General features: G+C 47.1%; 1 protein-coding gene across 14 annotated transcripts in view; it reads left to right on the top strand.

The window, feature by feature from the left end:
- Window positions 1-16,898, top strand: part of PALM2AKAP2 (PALM2 and AKAP2 fusion) — a 454,391-nt gene that overhangs the window by 344,244 nt on the left and 93,249 nt on the right. The window contains exon 1 of one of the 14 annotated variants that reach the window (XM_045469868.1): window positions 2,478-2,641. The exons of 11 other annotated variants lie outside the window; for them this stretch is intronic. The gene's annotated coding sequence lies outside the window, so the exon portion shown is untranslated. Of the gene's footprint in view, window positions 1-2,477; window positions 2,642-3,126; window positions 3,150-16,898 lie in introns of those variants that run through there. 2 more of the 14 variants (XM_045469867.1, XM_045469870.1) reach the window with 2 other exon arrangements.

Consider the following 16,898-nt stretch of genomic DNA (forward strand, 5'->3'; position numbering starts at 1 on the left):
CAATCTCAGCACCATTGACATTTGGAACATGGTAATCCTTTGTTGCTGAGGTGCTGGTTAGCAACATCTGGGACCTTATCCCTTAGATGTCAGTAGCACCCTCCCCCCATTATAACAATCAGGAATGCCTCCAGACATTGCCAACATGTCCCCTGGGGAGTCAAATCAACCTCAACTGAGAACCACTGACTGAGGGGGAAATAAATGAGAAAATGCTAATTAAAAACAGTTTTTACTTTCATACATAGATGGTCATACCCTCGCATTGATTTCATTGAACAAATTAAACGAATATTTCTGAGCACCTGATATGCACCAAGCATTTTATATTAAAAATGTTTAATATAATCATGGTTACTTCTTTAACATAAGATGGAAGAAAAGGAAATGTTCTTGTAAGTTAATATCTGTTGAATGTGCATTTTTCCTAAATTAATATTCCCAATAGTTTTCTGTAGGATATACCAGAGCTTTAAAATTAATATTAAAAAATTAATATTAATTAACCAATATGAAAAGTAGTATTAAATTAAAATGAATATTAAAATTGGCATTGCTTTAGGGAGGATGTAATTCAGCTGGTGTGAATTGCTGTACTCTTTAGTGATGAAACAAATTTGATTTATAAACTTTACATTTATTTTAATTTAGAAACATAGGAAGAAAGTCATGATGCACCTGCCATAATACTGTTTCTAAAACCTCACCTCTGCTGTAATTTTAGAATCTTTCCTTGGAGAGTCTGTGGTCCACAGAAATAAATAACTGTACCCAAACATGCTCATTTCAATGTGAGTTTTTCACATGTTAGTAAAATGTTAAAAATAGACCATGACGTAGGGCACTCAGATATTTAACTCCTTACGTCAGTGACAGGAGAAGCTACAAGGAAGGAAAGAGGGAAAGAAAGAAGGTAGGAAGGGAGGGGGAAGGGAGGGACAGAAGGAGGAAAGAAGAAAGGATGGAAGGAGGAAGGAAAGAAGGAAGAAAGGGAAGGAACAGGAATTGATTGAGGATAATGCTCTATAATCTCTGACCACCGGTCAGTAAATTCTATTGAAATTCAAGAGTAGAGACCTACCAGGAGGCTGGTGAAACCAATCCTAAAAGGCAAGAAAAAGAAGCCTATTGACATTCAGGAACCCTGAAGAGATCAGCTGACTTCTCCATTGTAGACTTTATCCCCCTCCTCCCAGAAAGGTGTGAATACAGCTCAAGACAGGAAAGGAGTCTTTTCTGCAGAGGGTGCTGTTGTTAATGTGTCAATAGTGTGGACAGGCTTTCTGGGCAGTTCCCAATGATATCATTTCTTTGTACTGGAGATCAAGGACCTTTGTGGATTAGGAAAGAAGAACCAGACCCCGGCAGCTGTCTTTCCTGCTGTGTTTGGCAGGCAGCACTGAGTCTCAGAAGAGGACCCCAGGACCTTGGCCAGGGGTTCAGAAAGAAGCAGGCCCACCTAGAAATGGAAACTCCAAAGAGAGTAAGGCGCTCTGACTTACAAAGCTGGAGAGAGAATAAATAGGAAAATGAAAAACCCCCATCATTCGTAGTGGAAGGCTGAATTCAAGAAACCTGGCTTTATATTATTTTCCTCTGCAGAGAGCGTGCAGAGTAAGATAACTGCTTGCTTTTTAAAAATGTTGTTTTCTGTGTAGGGTGTTTCAGCGTGTGTCCTCTCAGGATTTCCAGACAGTCCCTAAAGGGTCATTAACATTATTTAAATATTCATGCTGGGGGAGGGGACCACAGACTGAAATTTCAGACCGCTCCAGAGTGAGGGATGGTTGGCTACCACCCTAATGCGGCCCCACCTTGTGTATCAGCTGCCTCCTTCCCCACCGATGGCTTTGTTAACACACGCGCTTTGACACCAGGCCACCGGCTGCCACAACGAGGAGGGCAGCGCGACGGCTCTGGAGAGCCGGTGAGCCGGAAGCATCCTCGTCCACACCTTGGCCTCTAGGTCACAACGGGGAGAGCCCCAAAACACAAAAGACGCACTTCGTAACCGCTGCCGGCCGTTGTACTTACCCGGGGACAGTCGTGCGGTGTCAGAATGAAGGATTGCTCCCACCTCGGGCAGGAGCTCAGCAGCCCCTGGCGTTGCGAGCGCGCACATACACCCACACGCTTCCACCTACTTACATACACGTACGTGTACCCCAACACACACCCGCCTGTGCACACGCCGACACGCCCTCCCGTGCACTGACAACAGGTCCACATCCCCAGACACAGAGCCGTCTCCCCAGTTAGGAAATACTGGGCTTCACGTGCCTCTATCCATCCATCCCTCCATCCCTCCACCCCTCCAATGTACCCATTCATTCATTTCGTGGTTTCTCGGTTTGTGCTTTGGATTCCACCAAAGCCAGAGACGCGTGGGTGGATGGGGAGGGCACATGGAAGCGGAGGGGCGGCCCGCGGTCGCCGGGCGCCGAGAGGGGCGGGGAAGGGGCGGGCTCCGGCAGCCCACGGGCGGCGCTCCTGGCCCTCCGGCGCGCCCAGCGGCCGCTGCGCCCGGCAGACGCGCTCGCCCCGACCCCGGGGCTGCCGCACGCCTTCCCCGGAGCTTCTCAGACGCCCCGCGCCGGAGCAGAGCTCGAGGACTGCGCCCCCCAGGATCCCGCGCCCAGAGGTGGGTGGCCCAGGCTGGGGGCGCGGCGGCCCCCGACTCCGCGTCCCCGGGGCGCCCTCCTAGTGTTGCGGCCTCAGGCGTCGTCCCCGGGGCGCCCTCCGAGTGTTGGGGCTCCAGGCGTGGGGAAAGGGTGGCCCGGGAGGGGCTGCAGATCTGGGGTGTCCTCCGAAGGATCGCGGACTTTAAAGGGCTTTTATGGCCTTGCCTAGCGGAGCGTGTGCGCGGAGGTGGCCTGGCTGGAAAGGGCTGTGGCCATGTGGCTTTGAATTCCTAGGTTTGGGGGAGGGCCGAGCCTTTGGCTGCTTTATTCAATACTTAGTTATATATGTTTTAGAAAAATAAACTTAGGACCCTTTCTTCTGCCCTCCAACACACACACACACACACACACACACACACACACACACACAGGCGGGCTGTACAGGAAAAGCGGGGAATATCTAACGGCCGTGGCCATCCCTCCAGATCCGGAGCAGCAGAGGATGGAACCACTGGTTCCAGCTCCCGAGTAAGACGCGGGTCCTTAGATGGCAGCGCTGGGGCGTTGGGGGAGCGCAGGCCGGGGAGGGCCGGGTTCCCGGCCAGCCGGAGCCTCGCGGACTGGGTCTGGGAGCTGCACACTCCGGAGACCATGCAGCCTTTCTGTGCAGGGACGCCCGGAGTACGCGCTGAGCCTGCAAGTTTGGCCTGTGGCTGAGACCCCAGCTGTTAGGACCCGGTGTTTTAACCTGGATAAAGCGGAGGGTACCTCTCTTTGGGCCCTTCGTGGAGACAGTTTGGGGAGTGGAAGGGGCTGGTCGCGGTGGTGCGCGCTGGGCAAACTGTGCCTGTAATCTGAGTGGAGGCAGCGTGAGCTCAGGGATGGGAGCGAGGAGATCCTGGCGGCCCTGAGAAATTCTGGAGAAGCGTACTGGAGGACGAGGGACTGAATCGAAGTCCGTGAGAGCTGGGAGCCCGGGACCCGGCGGAGGAAGGCGGGCGGGCCTGGGAGCGGCAGCACGGGTGGCCGTGAGCAATGCCGGCTAAGGGGCGGCTGCGCGCAGTGGGGAGCCAGGCAGGGAGCAGAACAGGCAGCGGGTTACTGAGCTCCCGGCCCTCATGGCAGACGCTCGCCAGCCTTGGGGACCTTGCCCTAATCCGCAAAAAGGGGGCGTCGCGAAGGGCGATGACTCATTTTGAGAGGCCGTGGGTTGTCTCTCCAGACCCGTTCAAGCCAGTTGCGTGGGGCAGTATTGATTTGGCTGTGATAGGCTGTGTGGTCAGACTTTGACAAATCTTTACCCTTCTCTGTAGCAGTTTTAAGTGCAGAGCCATTAACGTAGGCAAGCTTCTTTCCCCCGCCCCCCCCCCCCCAAATGTATTTCTCTTTGAAAAGAGATCTCACACACACACACACCTACCTATACATCTCTACATGGTGCATCTCTGAATCTGCTAACAAGTTCACAGGGGAAGCAGCCTTCCGTCTTCACATGTTGCCAGGCATCTGGAGGCCACCAGGCACCACTGTGATCCCAGGACGTTGGTTTTTCTTGGTTTTGTTCTAATTCAAGAGAGTTTCGCTTAAGCATCACACTTTTCTTCCTGGAAATGGTCCTAATTTCATTAAATATTGTCTCTTTCCTCCCACCTGGCACCATCCCCAAGCCTGATCAATAAAATTTCAGAGTAAGGAGTTTACTTTGTCTGTTTAAACGTAAAGCCCTTTAAGAATTAAAACTTGCCCTAACACATCTTCTAAACGGCTGTCCACTGCCAGCTTTCTCCTGCCCAGTTTTGACACTGGCTCTTTGCTCAGAGGGCACTTCCTCCTTTGAGTGGGCACAGCATGGGTCAGGTAGGTCCTGCAATTATTTGGGGCTACACCAATACCATTAGTCAGGAGCCAAGAAAAATGAAAGTAACCCTCCTCAGGTCTCCCAGCATCTTCCCTAGTGGACTGCAAGTTAGGTGTTGAGATGTTTCTCTGGCACCAAAGTTCACTTCAGTTTCTTTCGGGGATGCTGAGGTGCCGGTGGGAGCGGGTGACTGGGTTCTGAGATGGGACAGACATTTTGAAATACCCATTATCTCATAGTTCTGACATGACGGTTGGCAAGGCTTCCTGCCTGCACAGTTCAGGGTAGTGTAGTCAGATTATTTCACTTCCATAAGTGGCTCGTTCTCACTCAGGAACCTCAGGATTTCAGGCTCATGAGATGAAGCAGGTTGTCTTAACTTCTTATCAAGTAAGCGGGGGGGGGGGGGGGTAGTATGAGCCATTGGTTGTTTTACGACTAAAACTTATCAATATTTTAGTATAGCACTATTAAATATTACTTTTAAAAATGTGATCACCCTAGATTTTCTAGTTAATTATTAGAATTATTGTCTAGATACCCTCTTTATAGATTTGGTGGACTCCTAAAGCATCCATGTCTCAGATTTCTATCACGGATGCTATTACAAGTCTCTGGGTTTTTTTTTTTTTTTATGGTTTTTATTTTATTTTATTTTTGAGAGAGAAAGAGTACCAGCAGAGGAGGGGCAGAAAAAGGAGACAGAATCAGAAAGTAGGCTGCAGGCTCTGAGCTGTCAGCACAGAGCCCAGCACCGGGCTCAAACTCATGAACCGCGAGATCATGACCTGAGCCGAAGTTGGCTCTCAACCAACTGAGCCACCCAGGCTCCCCTACAAGTCTCTATTTATTAAGATAGTGAGAAATGTTTCAAATAAAAATGAAATTGAGTTTGCATGGAAGTTGTGTTGAGGAGTTTTAATAATTGAAACAGGTGAAACAGGGGCATGTTGAAATTTACTTCTAAAGACCAAAAGGGTGATGTTTAGTTCTATTCTTTAATTTTATACATTTCTTGAAGCTGGTAGAATTGATGATCAATCTTGACTTAGCCTCTAAAATGGCTGTTCTTTGATCTTGAGAAATGATCTTGAGTCATCATTTGCTTAGATGATTGATCAGGGATTCTGTACTACCTATTGGAAATTTGAACAAATTAATTAATGTAATTAATGTACTTATCAACAATTTTAGTAAGTTTTACTGAAAAACTTACTAAACAACTTTAAGTTCAACAATTTTAGTAAGTTTTGCTGGAAAATGTCATCATTTTCTTTATACTGTGTAAACTCTACACCCATGGATAGATTTTCTATGAAGCTAAAAAAGCTTAAGTTTGGGGGGGGGGTCTCCTCACTGGCACCCACCTTACCCATTAGCACGTTGAATGGCTTGGGCATGAGGGTGGCAGTGCCTCCATGATCCATGATGAGATCCATGCTCTTTGTAAGGTAATCCCCTTCTAAGAACATAGAAGTCCACTGTTACTTGAAAAAAAAAAAAAAAAAAAAAAAAAAGGAGGCGTACCTGGGTGACCCCATCGGTTGAGCTCCAACTTCAGCTCAGGTCATGATTTCGCCGTCTGTGAGTTTGAGCCCCACATGGGACTCTCAGCCATCAGTGCAGAGCCTACTTCGGATCCTCTGTCCCCTCTCTCTCTGCCCCTACCCCACTTGAGCTCTCCCTCAAAAAAATTAATTAAAAATTGGAAAAAAAAAAAAAAAAAGACCACCATTCAAGTTTTGGACCTTTGCCCTTCAAACATGTTTGTCAGGAATGGATTATTACAGGAGAGTCAAAATCATCTCTATTTCAATATGAAATCCACTATTTTGCTCAAAGAGAAAATTATAGAGTTTGGATATGTGATTGTCACTAGCACTTGATTAACTAGAATACTTAAGAAATGAATTACATTAAGTAATATGTTTAAACCTGAGTTTTAAAAATGCATTTCAACTGTTGGTGATACAAGTGTGTATCTAAGGGGTAAAATGAAGGGCTACCTTGCTTGGCTTTGCCTTGGTGAGTTTACTGTGGTGACTATGTTGTTGTCTGTCCATTGACAATTTAGGACTTTGTAGTCTCTGCGTGATGTCAACACAGATAAAAATAAAGGTGTGTAGGAGCGCACAAGTGTAATTGTGGAATCCACTCCAGGACGGCCTCTGGTGACCGGCTTTTGAGAAAACAGATCCCAGTACAAATATCATTTCTGTTCTTTGCCCCACTCTCTGGAAGGTTGAGCGCCAGAGAAATGAATTAACCATGACTTTTCCATCGCCTACCGTACAGCAAGATGCACTTTCTCCAGGGTTCGGCCCAGGGTTCTCTTTACCTGTTGAAGTGAATTCTGAGATTGGGGAGGTGCAAGAGAGGACGGACAGCATGGGGGAAGGGCCTGAGGGCATCCTTGGGCCCGGCTACCTCTTTCCCCTTTGGTATCTGTCTCTGAAATCCAGGCGCACCAGTTCTACCAGGCCTTGGGGGGGGGGGGGGGTACAGTCAAGTGGAAGCAAGGGATGTGTAACTGACATTGCTCCCCTCTTGGTTGGGGTCTCAGGGTGACCAAATGTGCCATGCAGCCGGAGAAGGTGGCCTGTGGAGGCGGAATGCTGCTCATTTTCCCCAGGGATGGGAGGTGAGATGAAGGAGCTTCCCTCAAGTGGGTTTGAGGAGTTGGGTGTTTTTGTTTCATCCTTTAAGTCTTGGAGATACGTGTCCTGGTTGAGGGGGTCGTGGGGTGAATGCCAGGGAAGTGGGGGGAGCTGCAGGACACTGTGAAGAATGTCGTTGTCCTTTGACCTTTTGCTTCCTTAGGGGTGGGCAGGACTTTTCTGGTGGGTTTTGCTGCTTGACTGGAGCAGCCTGAGTGAGCAGAGGTCTGCAGATAGTGTGATGCCCAAGTTATCCAGAACCATGGCGGGGCCAAAACACAGTAACGCCTGGGCCAAGTTCTCTGTAAGATCTTGGGCACGCCACTTAAATGGAATCTCAGTTCCCTCACCTACAAAAATGGGAATACCAAAACCTGCCTATTTGAAAACTTGTGTTCAATGAGATATATGGAAGCACCTTGCATGTATTGTATTTCTTAAGTTAAAATCTCTTTTCATCTTTTTCTCTTAAGATATATTTATTTATTTAAGTAATCTCTACACCCTGGGCACCTGGGTGGCTCAGTCGGTTAAGCGTCCGACTTCAGCTCAGGTCATGATCTCAGGGTTCGTGAGTTCGAGCCCCGCGTCGGGTTCTCTGCTGACAGCTCAGAGCCTGGAGCCTGTTTCGGATTCTGTGTCTCCTTCCCTCTCTGACCCTCCCTTGCTCATTCTCTGTCTCTCTCTCTCTCTCTCAAAAATGAACATTTTTTATATGTTTATATCTTTGTTATATTTTATGTTTATAAACGTAAAAATAAACATAAACATTAAAAAAAATTTTTTTTAAGTAATCTCTACACCCAACATGGAGCTTGAACTCACAACCCTGAGATCAAGAATCTCATGCTCTGCTGACTGAGTCAGCCAGGTACCCTAAACTCTCTTTTCATGTTTATGGTAGATGCAAATAAATGGTTTTTAAAGTTAATTTTTAAAATTCCAGCAATTTGTGGCAGGTCAATTGTTCATCCTTCACACTGATCAGATGGAAAAGGGTTGAGCACAGAGATTCTGCAAACCTAACGTCACCTTCACTGGCCAGCCCCCTTTTGACTTGGGGGAATCTGGCTGACATCCTTCTTCTCCCATTGCCCCCACAGCACTCGCACTATCACGGCTTCTTCCATTTTTCTTTACTTGCTTCCTCTTTATGCTTTGAGTGAGTCAGAAATTGTTCCTCATCGGACAAACGGACCCAAATTTTCAGGACCCTAATCCTGGGCTTTAAGCTCACTCAGTGACCCGTAGTGTGATGGATGTCAGTGGGACCTCCCTTCCGAAACTCGTGCAAGATTCTTTGCCGGCTCTAATGAGTTTACTCTGTCACTAAGATGGGAACAGGGATTAATATATTAAGTAAAGATGTGCAGCCAGGATTAAAATGAAAACGGTTTTCAGAAGAGCCTGAGAAGCCTCGTTAATCCAATCCTTTTATGTTTTACCATTTAATTTCACAGATTTGCCATAGATTTTGCAGGCTGGATGAATTATTAAGTAGCACATTACTTTGAATAAATTCTTAAGTGTTACAAATCATTCTTTTATACACACCAGCCTCCAGCCTCGGCCCAAAGCTCTCCACCGAATCAATCCTCTGTGCCAGCGAGGACTGGGGTCTGGACTAGCACGAGCCTGTACCTTTAAGGAAGTGAGGCGGTTAGAAAAAGTAGCTGGGGATTCACAAGCAATATGATTTAAAAAGCGGAACATTGTAGCTCCTGACCCTGTTTGCAATGCCTCCGTGAAGTTTTCTTTTTAGTCATTGTCTGCGGGAGGGAAATCCCCCTCTTAAAATGTCCCACAAAAGGGGGACCATCCAACTCATGTCCACTGATCCGCTGGTGTATCTAGTCCTACACTGAAGACCCAATTTCCTGGGAATCTGCCCTGTTCACCTGGGCAGCATATCTGGACGTGCAGTCTAGTCATACTAGTGTCTATGTAGGGATTCCTGGGCTCTGGCACAGACAGGATCACCCACTTAAGAGGGGCCTGGATACAGCCTTTTGTTTATTTTTTTCTAGATGCTGCCTTTTAAACCAACTCTTCTGGGATGCCAAATAAAGCCTGAGAATTGATTGCATTGGGACACAAGCCTGCAGAGGATACAGATACCTCCCCAGCACCCCACAAAAGTAGTAACTTAGGAGAGAGGGGAATGTGCCCTGGCCCGGGTCCCCAGTGAAGTTCTTTTTTTTTTTTTTTTTTTTTAATATTTTTTAATGTTTATCTTTGAGAGACAGACAGACGGACAGAGCATGAGTGGGGGAGGGGCAGAGAGAGAGAGAGAGACAGAATCCGAAGCAGGTTCCAGGCTCTGAGCTGTCAGCACAGAGCCCTACACCGGGTTCGAACTCATGAACCGCGAGATCATGACCTGAGCCGAAGTCAGATGCTTAACCAACTGAGCCACCCAGGCGCACCCCTGGTGAAATTCTTAAATAAGCAGATACACTGACCTGCCTGCCTCAGGTCTTGACTGATTTCACTGCTCCAACCCAGAGGCGATCCTAGAACTGCTTCAAAAAGGTCTGTGGCTTCTGCTTGAGTTTTCTGCCCTGTAGGGCCCCTAAACCCCTGATCTCCTTTATAGGATGGACGAGAAATCGAGTCCATATATAAAGATTAAAAAAAATGCCAGTCCAGAAGCATTAACCTCTCTTTGAACTACAAAAGGTTGTATGTTATTGCTTCGCACATGCGTTAGTGAGGAGGCCTTGAGGAGGGTTATTACTGTGCAGGGCAAGGATAAACTGTGATGTCGGAGCAGTTTTTCCTGGGTTGTCAGAAGAGGCCAACCCTCTGGAGGTTTCTGCCTGGTGCTTAGCGTGCCCCAGGGTTTGTCAAGTTTCGAGGAGACATTTCCCAGGCCTTCCAGGTTTATAGTCTTTTGTCAGAGGGGTGTGGGGTGGGGGGCTACCACTGACATCACACCGAGCACTGTGAAGAGAAGGGTTCCCTAGGTGGCCATCCTGTCTGTAGGCCATGATCTTCACAGCGTGTCTATAGTGAACCGTGAGGCCAGGACTGAGCCACTGTCCTGTAGCAGAAACCAGCCCTGCAGATCCGGGGAAAGCCCAGCCCTGGGCAGGGGAGAGGAAGGGACACTGACCTGCCTTTCTTCCACCCAGTTAACTGCCTCAAATGCAGATCTCTGGGGGCCTACCCAAGCCCCACACCTGGGTGAAGTGTGTGCAGAAGGTTCTAGAAAGGCCAAACCACACTTTCCTGTAGGCGGTTAACTGACTGCTTTCAGTCCCTCTCCCTGACCGGATTGGCTTACATTATCATGACATCATTTGCTCAGCAGAAACACTTTGGAGCGGTGCCTGATGTAAGTTTTGTGATACACCCTACAAACAGAGAAAGAAACCCATTGTTGAGCCCTCTTTACGAAAGGGGCCGGGGGAGTGATTTTCCCAAAGGAATAAATCTTAATTTTCTAGAAAATTCAAGTACTTCACAACTCTGAATTCAAAAGCTCTCTCTGTATGTGTATTGAAATCAGGGTCCATGTGCCATGTGCTGTGTGATTCCAAGGCTGTATTTAGCCTGGCAAATTAGTATTTTGCATTCGAACATTTTATCTTTGCAAAGGATAGCAGACATTCTCCTCTGACACAATCCCAGATGAACAGATCCATTCATTTGGGGAGGAAAGCCATCAAAGCGTATAGGCAACTTAGATCATATCCAAGGTGCTTGTCATTATCCCTGTTTGGGGATGATTTTTCCTTTAGAAAAAAGTTCAAATCAGTGTTAAAATGCAGCACAGAGATGGGCCCCAAGTGTGGGAGGCATTGCTTTTGCATGAAATCACAATGTGTACATTGTTTTAAAATATTCTTTTCATCATATGCTTCATTACCAAAACAATTCACAGCCTCCCAAGGATGACAGATGTTATAGTATAACCAGCATGGAGAGTATAAAATAGGAGAATGAAAAGGGAAGAAGCCCCTCCCTCTGGGAGCATCAATGAGAATGGGATTTAGTTTTCTAGGGAAGTCCCTGTAATCCCCAGGGACACCTCGATCTTGAGGTTTCTAGGCTGGGGGTGCTGGGAGGAGCTGAGAGGGAAGGGGAAGGGAACTAACATTTTTTGAGTGTCAGATGCTAAACTGGTTGCTTTATCTCCACCATCTTACTTGTTCCTTACAATCGCCACCATTTTTCAAGCGAGGATACTGATGCACTTGGCGGTTATGGAACCAGCCAAGGGCCCCACAGCTGCGTGATGTCCTCCCGTTTCTCCCACTCAGCTCCCTCCTGTTACTAAACCAGTGCTCTGGGGGCCTTGCTGTTCGAAGTGTGGTCTGGGGACCTGTGGCATTGCCATTACTCAGGAGCTTGTTGAAACAAGAGAATCCTGAGCCCCGTCCCAGACTTACTGAATCAGATTCTGCATTTTAACAAAATCCCCGAAATCTGTATGCACGGTATAGTGTGAGAAGATCTCTTACCCCATTTGGCGGAGGAAGGTTTGGCAGTCAACCCTATGCAAAGTAGCCAAGCTTCCAGACTGGAATCAGCAGATTCAACCTGAGAGTTTGGTCCGCGAGAGGGGAGGATGCTCCTAGAATCTAGTGGGATAAACACCCTACAATGCACAGGACAGCTGCCCACCATGAAGAATCACCCTCCCCAGAATATCCAGAGTGCTGATGTTGAGGTACCCCGGATCTCGTTGCCTGTCTAGAATTCACACCCTGTAGATGTGTTTCCGTAGCTTCAGATGCACGTAGCTCTTTAGCAAGCATATCTTAAATGAGAGGATACAAATTGCAGTGTGCTATGCAGATGTGATTCTTTATATTGGGACTTGAAAAGTGACAAAGAGTTTAGATTGCAACATGAAAAGATTTCCATTAGAGTTTTGAGAGCATCTGGCTAAGGTACCCAGGAAGCAGTGGAAATACATCCGAGAGCCCTGTACTGATTGCCCCCCACTGGGTCCCTGGCCCCCCACCCCCTTGCCATCCTGCCTGGCAACAGTGCCTTTTGTGTTTTAGTTTCACTTGCCCAGGCCTCTGCCCTATTTTTCAGCTCCCAAGCAAACTGTGTTGGGTCAGCTATGCCACCTGGAGGCTGGGGGAGGAAAGGGGAAAAATGAAGGACTCCCTCCCTAGGCCTTTCCTTTCTGTCTCCTGGGATCTGTGGCTCCGCCTCTTTTCTGGCTCAGCTCCTTTGGCTCCACCACGCTGCAGGCACTTCCGCTGCTAAATATCTATCCTCTGTCCCTTCTCCCTTCTCTCTCCCTTTAGATTCTGGCCCAGAACCTCTGGAACTCTCTCCCCTCTAGCCACTCTGTCTCCCTCCTGCCTTTTCTCTCTGTCTTCCTTCCTTCTGTAAGCTGAAAATCCACCAGAATCACAACTGGGAAGTGAAACCAGCACGCCCAATGTATATTACGGAGGAAGAAAGTTTTGAAGTGAAATTATATCCAGGAAAGAATCCCTGTCATTCATCCTCAGTTTGAAGAGGATTGCTCTTGAGAGGATTGCTACAAACGTCTCTGCCTACTCTCTTGTTTTGTTCTGATTCAACTTACTTTTTCTTGAGCTCTAGAATTTGAAGACAGAGTTCTTTGTAGGTTCTATTGTGTTTTCCAGCTTTCTTTCGTTGTTGGTATTATAAAATTCATTTTCCAGTACTTTTTTTTCTTAGCTTATTTATTTATTTTGAGAGAGAGGGAGTGAGCAGGGGAGGGGCAGAGAGAGAGAGGGAGAGACAGGATCCCAAGCAGGCTCCCCGCTGACAGCGCAGAGCCCCACGCGGGGCTCAAACTCACGAACCTTGAGATCATGAACTGAGCCTAAACCAAGAATCAGATGCTTAACTGACTGAGCCACCCAGGCACATTATCCACGAAGTAGATTGTTCTAGATAAGCTTTAGAACCAAACTGGATTTATAATGAAGGCATTCCAAGGAAAAGAAAACCTCTTTGCGACTTCTGGGTACCCTCTTTTCATAACCTTTATTATTCCTTGCAAACAAAAGGTGGGGCCATAAAAGTGGAGGAGGCTGTGGGGAGTGGCTGGTGGACTAGGCAGAACATCCAGCCCCAGCACTGAGATCCAGAGGCCAGGGCAGAAGCCAGAGTGCTGGGCCTCTGGCCAGCGTGGAGTGTATCTTCCCAGGGCTGTGTTTTTCCAGCAGACCAGCTGATCTGCTCCAGAGGGCTTTAAACTGGAAGGTGGGGGTTCCAGGAAATAGTGGGAGTCAGAACATGAGAGCAGTTCCTATGGAGGATTATCAGTTTTATCACAAAAAGGGGGGATTTGACACCTGGTAATTGATTCCTAGTCATTGTTTTGAGAAAATAATTGGGAAATCGTAAGAGGACTAATTTTTGTCTTTAACATCACTCTTAAAGGTATATAAATGAGAGGAAGAAAACCTTAGAGGCCTCTGTCCCCTGAGGCACCACTTTGCCCTCCAACTTACACCCTCTAGGTGTTCTCACCCTCATCACATCTCCCCAACTCCTCAAGGGTCCTCTTGGGCTTGATCATATATGCCATCTCTCGCAAATCCCACTGAACTCTTTCTGCCACAAACGATGCCTTTCAAAATTGGCCTGGAAAAATGCTAGCAAAAATCATCACACAGTTGACTACTGCAAATACTCGGGCAAATACAAAGTAACAATTGCTGGGGCTTTATGAAGAATGGATCCAAACCAAGGACAGACTTTCTACGATCGGAGGAACACGTAATACAGTATATGTACAGTTGAATAAAACCTTGAACCTTTAACACGGGTCTGTTTTCACCCGCAAGTTATGATCAAGCTTCTTTTTGAAGAGCATAACTTTGAAAGAGTTCAAATTTTTGTTTTTCTTCAGTGAGTTGGGTCTCCTGTAAGAGCAAATACCCTGAGCGCAAAGTAGATTTCAGTTGCTTCTGATAATGAATATTTGTTGAAAGTCGGGCCCTCTTTCAAGTGCCACGTATGTGTTGTCATCTTTGACCCTCATAACATCCTGTTGGGGAAGGCACCGTTATTATTTTGCTTTGTTACAGATGAAGAAACGGAGACACAGAACAAGAGTGCATCACCGGTGGCAAAGCTAGATTTGAATCCCTACGGTCTGGCGTTTATAGACAGTCTCTTAATCATTACCCTCTTTATTCTGCCCTCTTAGTGCTTAATACAAGCTCAGCCAGCCCTCTCCTTTTACTGCGGTTAAAGTTCTGAATCTCAGTCTATAAATAAAGGCTTGCAAAAAAAAAAAAAAAAAAAAAAAAAACCAGCATTTTAAAATTTACATAAATTAACTTAATTTTGTCTCCAAGTCCTCAACCTGTCCAGCTAACAGAAAATATAACCTCAGTTACTTGGGGGACATGCCCACCTTGTGATTGTATCCAAGGTTTAAGGCTTTAGAAGGTGCTAGGTTGTGGGAAGGAGGCCATCCCAACGCCTGCCCACACTGGTTTTAGCTGTGATTTCCAGGGACGTGTCTACATTGCTTTCAACTGTTTCTGTCCACATGGCCAAGTCTGAGGCTCTCTGCTAGTCTGGGCAGGTGCGGAGGGCCCACAGGAATCCTTGACCAGTCTGTGTACCCGGAACCCGAAGTCTGCTCTCTGAAACCTTGCCAGTTCCCCTAAGAAATTCCAGGGAGCCGAGGAAAACACCCAGAGGTGGAGGGAGAGAGGACCCTTCCCTTTCCAAAATGCCTTGCATAATCTTGTTGATGGCTTACTTTTTACAAAAGCCAGGAAGAACTTTGACTCCTTCACATCAGATCCCCAAAGCAAGCATTTACGTGAAAAGTCTGGCTGCCTGCCTAAGGAGGGGAGGAAGTAAAAAGAGAAGACATTTATTAAGGTCTCAAAAATGTTCGTGGAGTAGAATGGTGGTTGCCAGGCGCTGGCGGGAAGGAAGAATGAGGAGTTAGTGTTTAATAGGTAGAGTTTCAGCTTTGCAAGAGGAGGAGGGTTCTGTGGATGGATGGCGGAGATGGCTGCACAAGAAAGTGATGTGAAGTAGTTAAGATGGTACATTTTATGTTATATATATTTTACCACCATCATCAATGCAGAAATTTTATTTCCTTTGTATAAACTTCGGCTCATTAGAAAATTGCAAAAAGAACTCTAGAGAACAAACCGATGGTCACCAGAGTGGAGGTGGGTGGGGGGATGGGTGAAATAGGCGATGGGGATTAAGGAGAGCACTTGGGATGAGCATTGGGTGATGTATGGAAGTGTTGAATCACTCTATTGTGCACCTGAAACTAATACTAAAAAAAAATATTCAATGTTTATTTTTGTGTGAGAGAGAGAGAGAGCAGGAGCAGGAGAGAGGCAGAGAGAGAGAGGGAGACACAGAATCCAAAGCAGGCTCCAGGCTCTGAGCTGTCAGCACGGAGCCCGACGAAGGGCTCGAACCCACCAACTGTGAGATCATGACCTGAGCTGAAGTTGGACACAGAACCAACTTAGCCACCCAGGCACCCCTGAAACTAATATTAACACTGGATGTTAACATACTGGAATTAAATAAAAGCCTAATTAAAAAATAGTAAAAAGATAAATCCAAATGACGAAATAAAAAATGGATTTGTCACCCTTCATAAAAAGTTCATGAGAAACTATTTTTGAATGCCAAAGGAGAAAAGTAAAGCTGAATCGTCCAGCAGTGGATGTGTTCACTTTCCTTGGGGGAAGTTCCGGGTCTTGTCTGACCTCTGAGACCAGCCTAGGTCTTGAACACAGAGGCCCTAAACACCCAATAGTGAACTGGCTCAGAGAGTGTTTATGGGTCTAAGTGGTCCATTCCCTCAAAAAGCACCCGGTGAGACAAGCCTGGGTGGCGAACTGCGATTTGAAGAGAAGGACATGAGCCGAGCTGTGTCCAGACAGCTCTCTGTCCCTGGGATGAGGGCAGCTCCTTAAGTGCCACACCTCTGTCATCATAGGAATCCCGAGCTGTCACGTGTCTCAGTGTTGTTTCCTTTGCAAAGTAAGTCTGGCTTGTCATATTTCCAAGGTGGAAACTACCTCTCCCCTTTTTATTTTTACCACAGTGGCTCCATGACAAGGGAGATGACAGATGCCCAGACTTGCCTCTGGCATCCAGAGCTCCAGATATCTGGGCCCTACAGAGGCCCAGCCTCTGAGACAGGAAGAGGTACCTAGCAAGGTCTCAGAGACACTCCTTAGAGTTTGATGGTTGTCAGAAAGGCTCCATGTTCTGGGCGCCTGGGTGGCTCAGTCGGTTAAGCATTCGGCTCAGGTCACGATCTCCCAGTTTGTGGGTTCAAGCCCCGCATTGGGCTCTGTGCTGACAGCTCAGAGCCTGGAGCCTGCTTCGAATTCTGTGTCTCCGCCTCTCTCTGCCCCTCCCCTACTCACCCTCTGTCTTTGTCTCTCAAAAATGAATAAACGTTAACAAAAATTAAAAAAAAGAAAGAAAGAAAGGGCATGTTCTGAGAGTGACCTGTGGTTGCAAGGTTGTGGAAAACAGTGGTGGCAGCCCTGAATGGCTCACCCTTGTCAGTGGACTTCAGGGCCACACCAGCGGGATGACTTCCTGGTGGAGGGACAGCTCCCTGATGCAGAGACGGCAGCTGACCTCCAGCCCCAACAAACATGTCGAGGCAGTTCTGTGCTGGACGCTCCTTCTTCTTGCCCCGGTTTGTTTGTTTTTAATGTTAACTGTGGTAAAATGCATATAACATAAAACTTATCCTCTTAACCATTTTTTAAATGTGCAATTTAGTGGCAATGAGTACATTCACATTGT

This window comes from Leopardus geoffroyi, chromosome D4 (assembly GCF_018350155.1).
Source record: "Leopardus geoffroyi isolate Oge1 chromosome D4, O.geoffroyi_Oge1_pat1.0, whole genome shotgun sequence".
Classification (NCBI taxonomy): Eukaryota; Metazoa; Chordata; class Mammalia; order Carnivora; family Felidae; genus Leopardus; species Leopardus geoffroyi.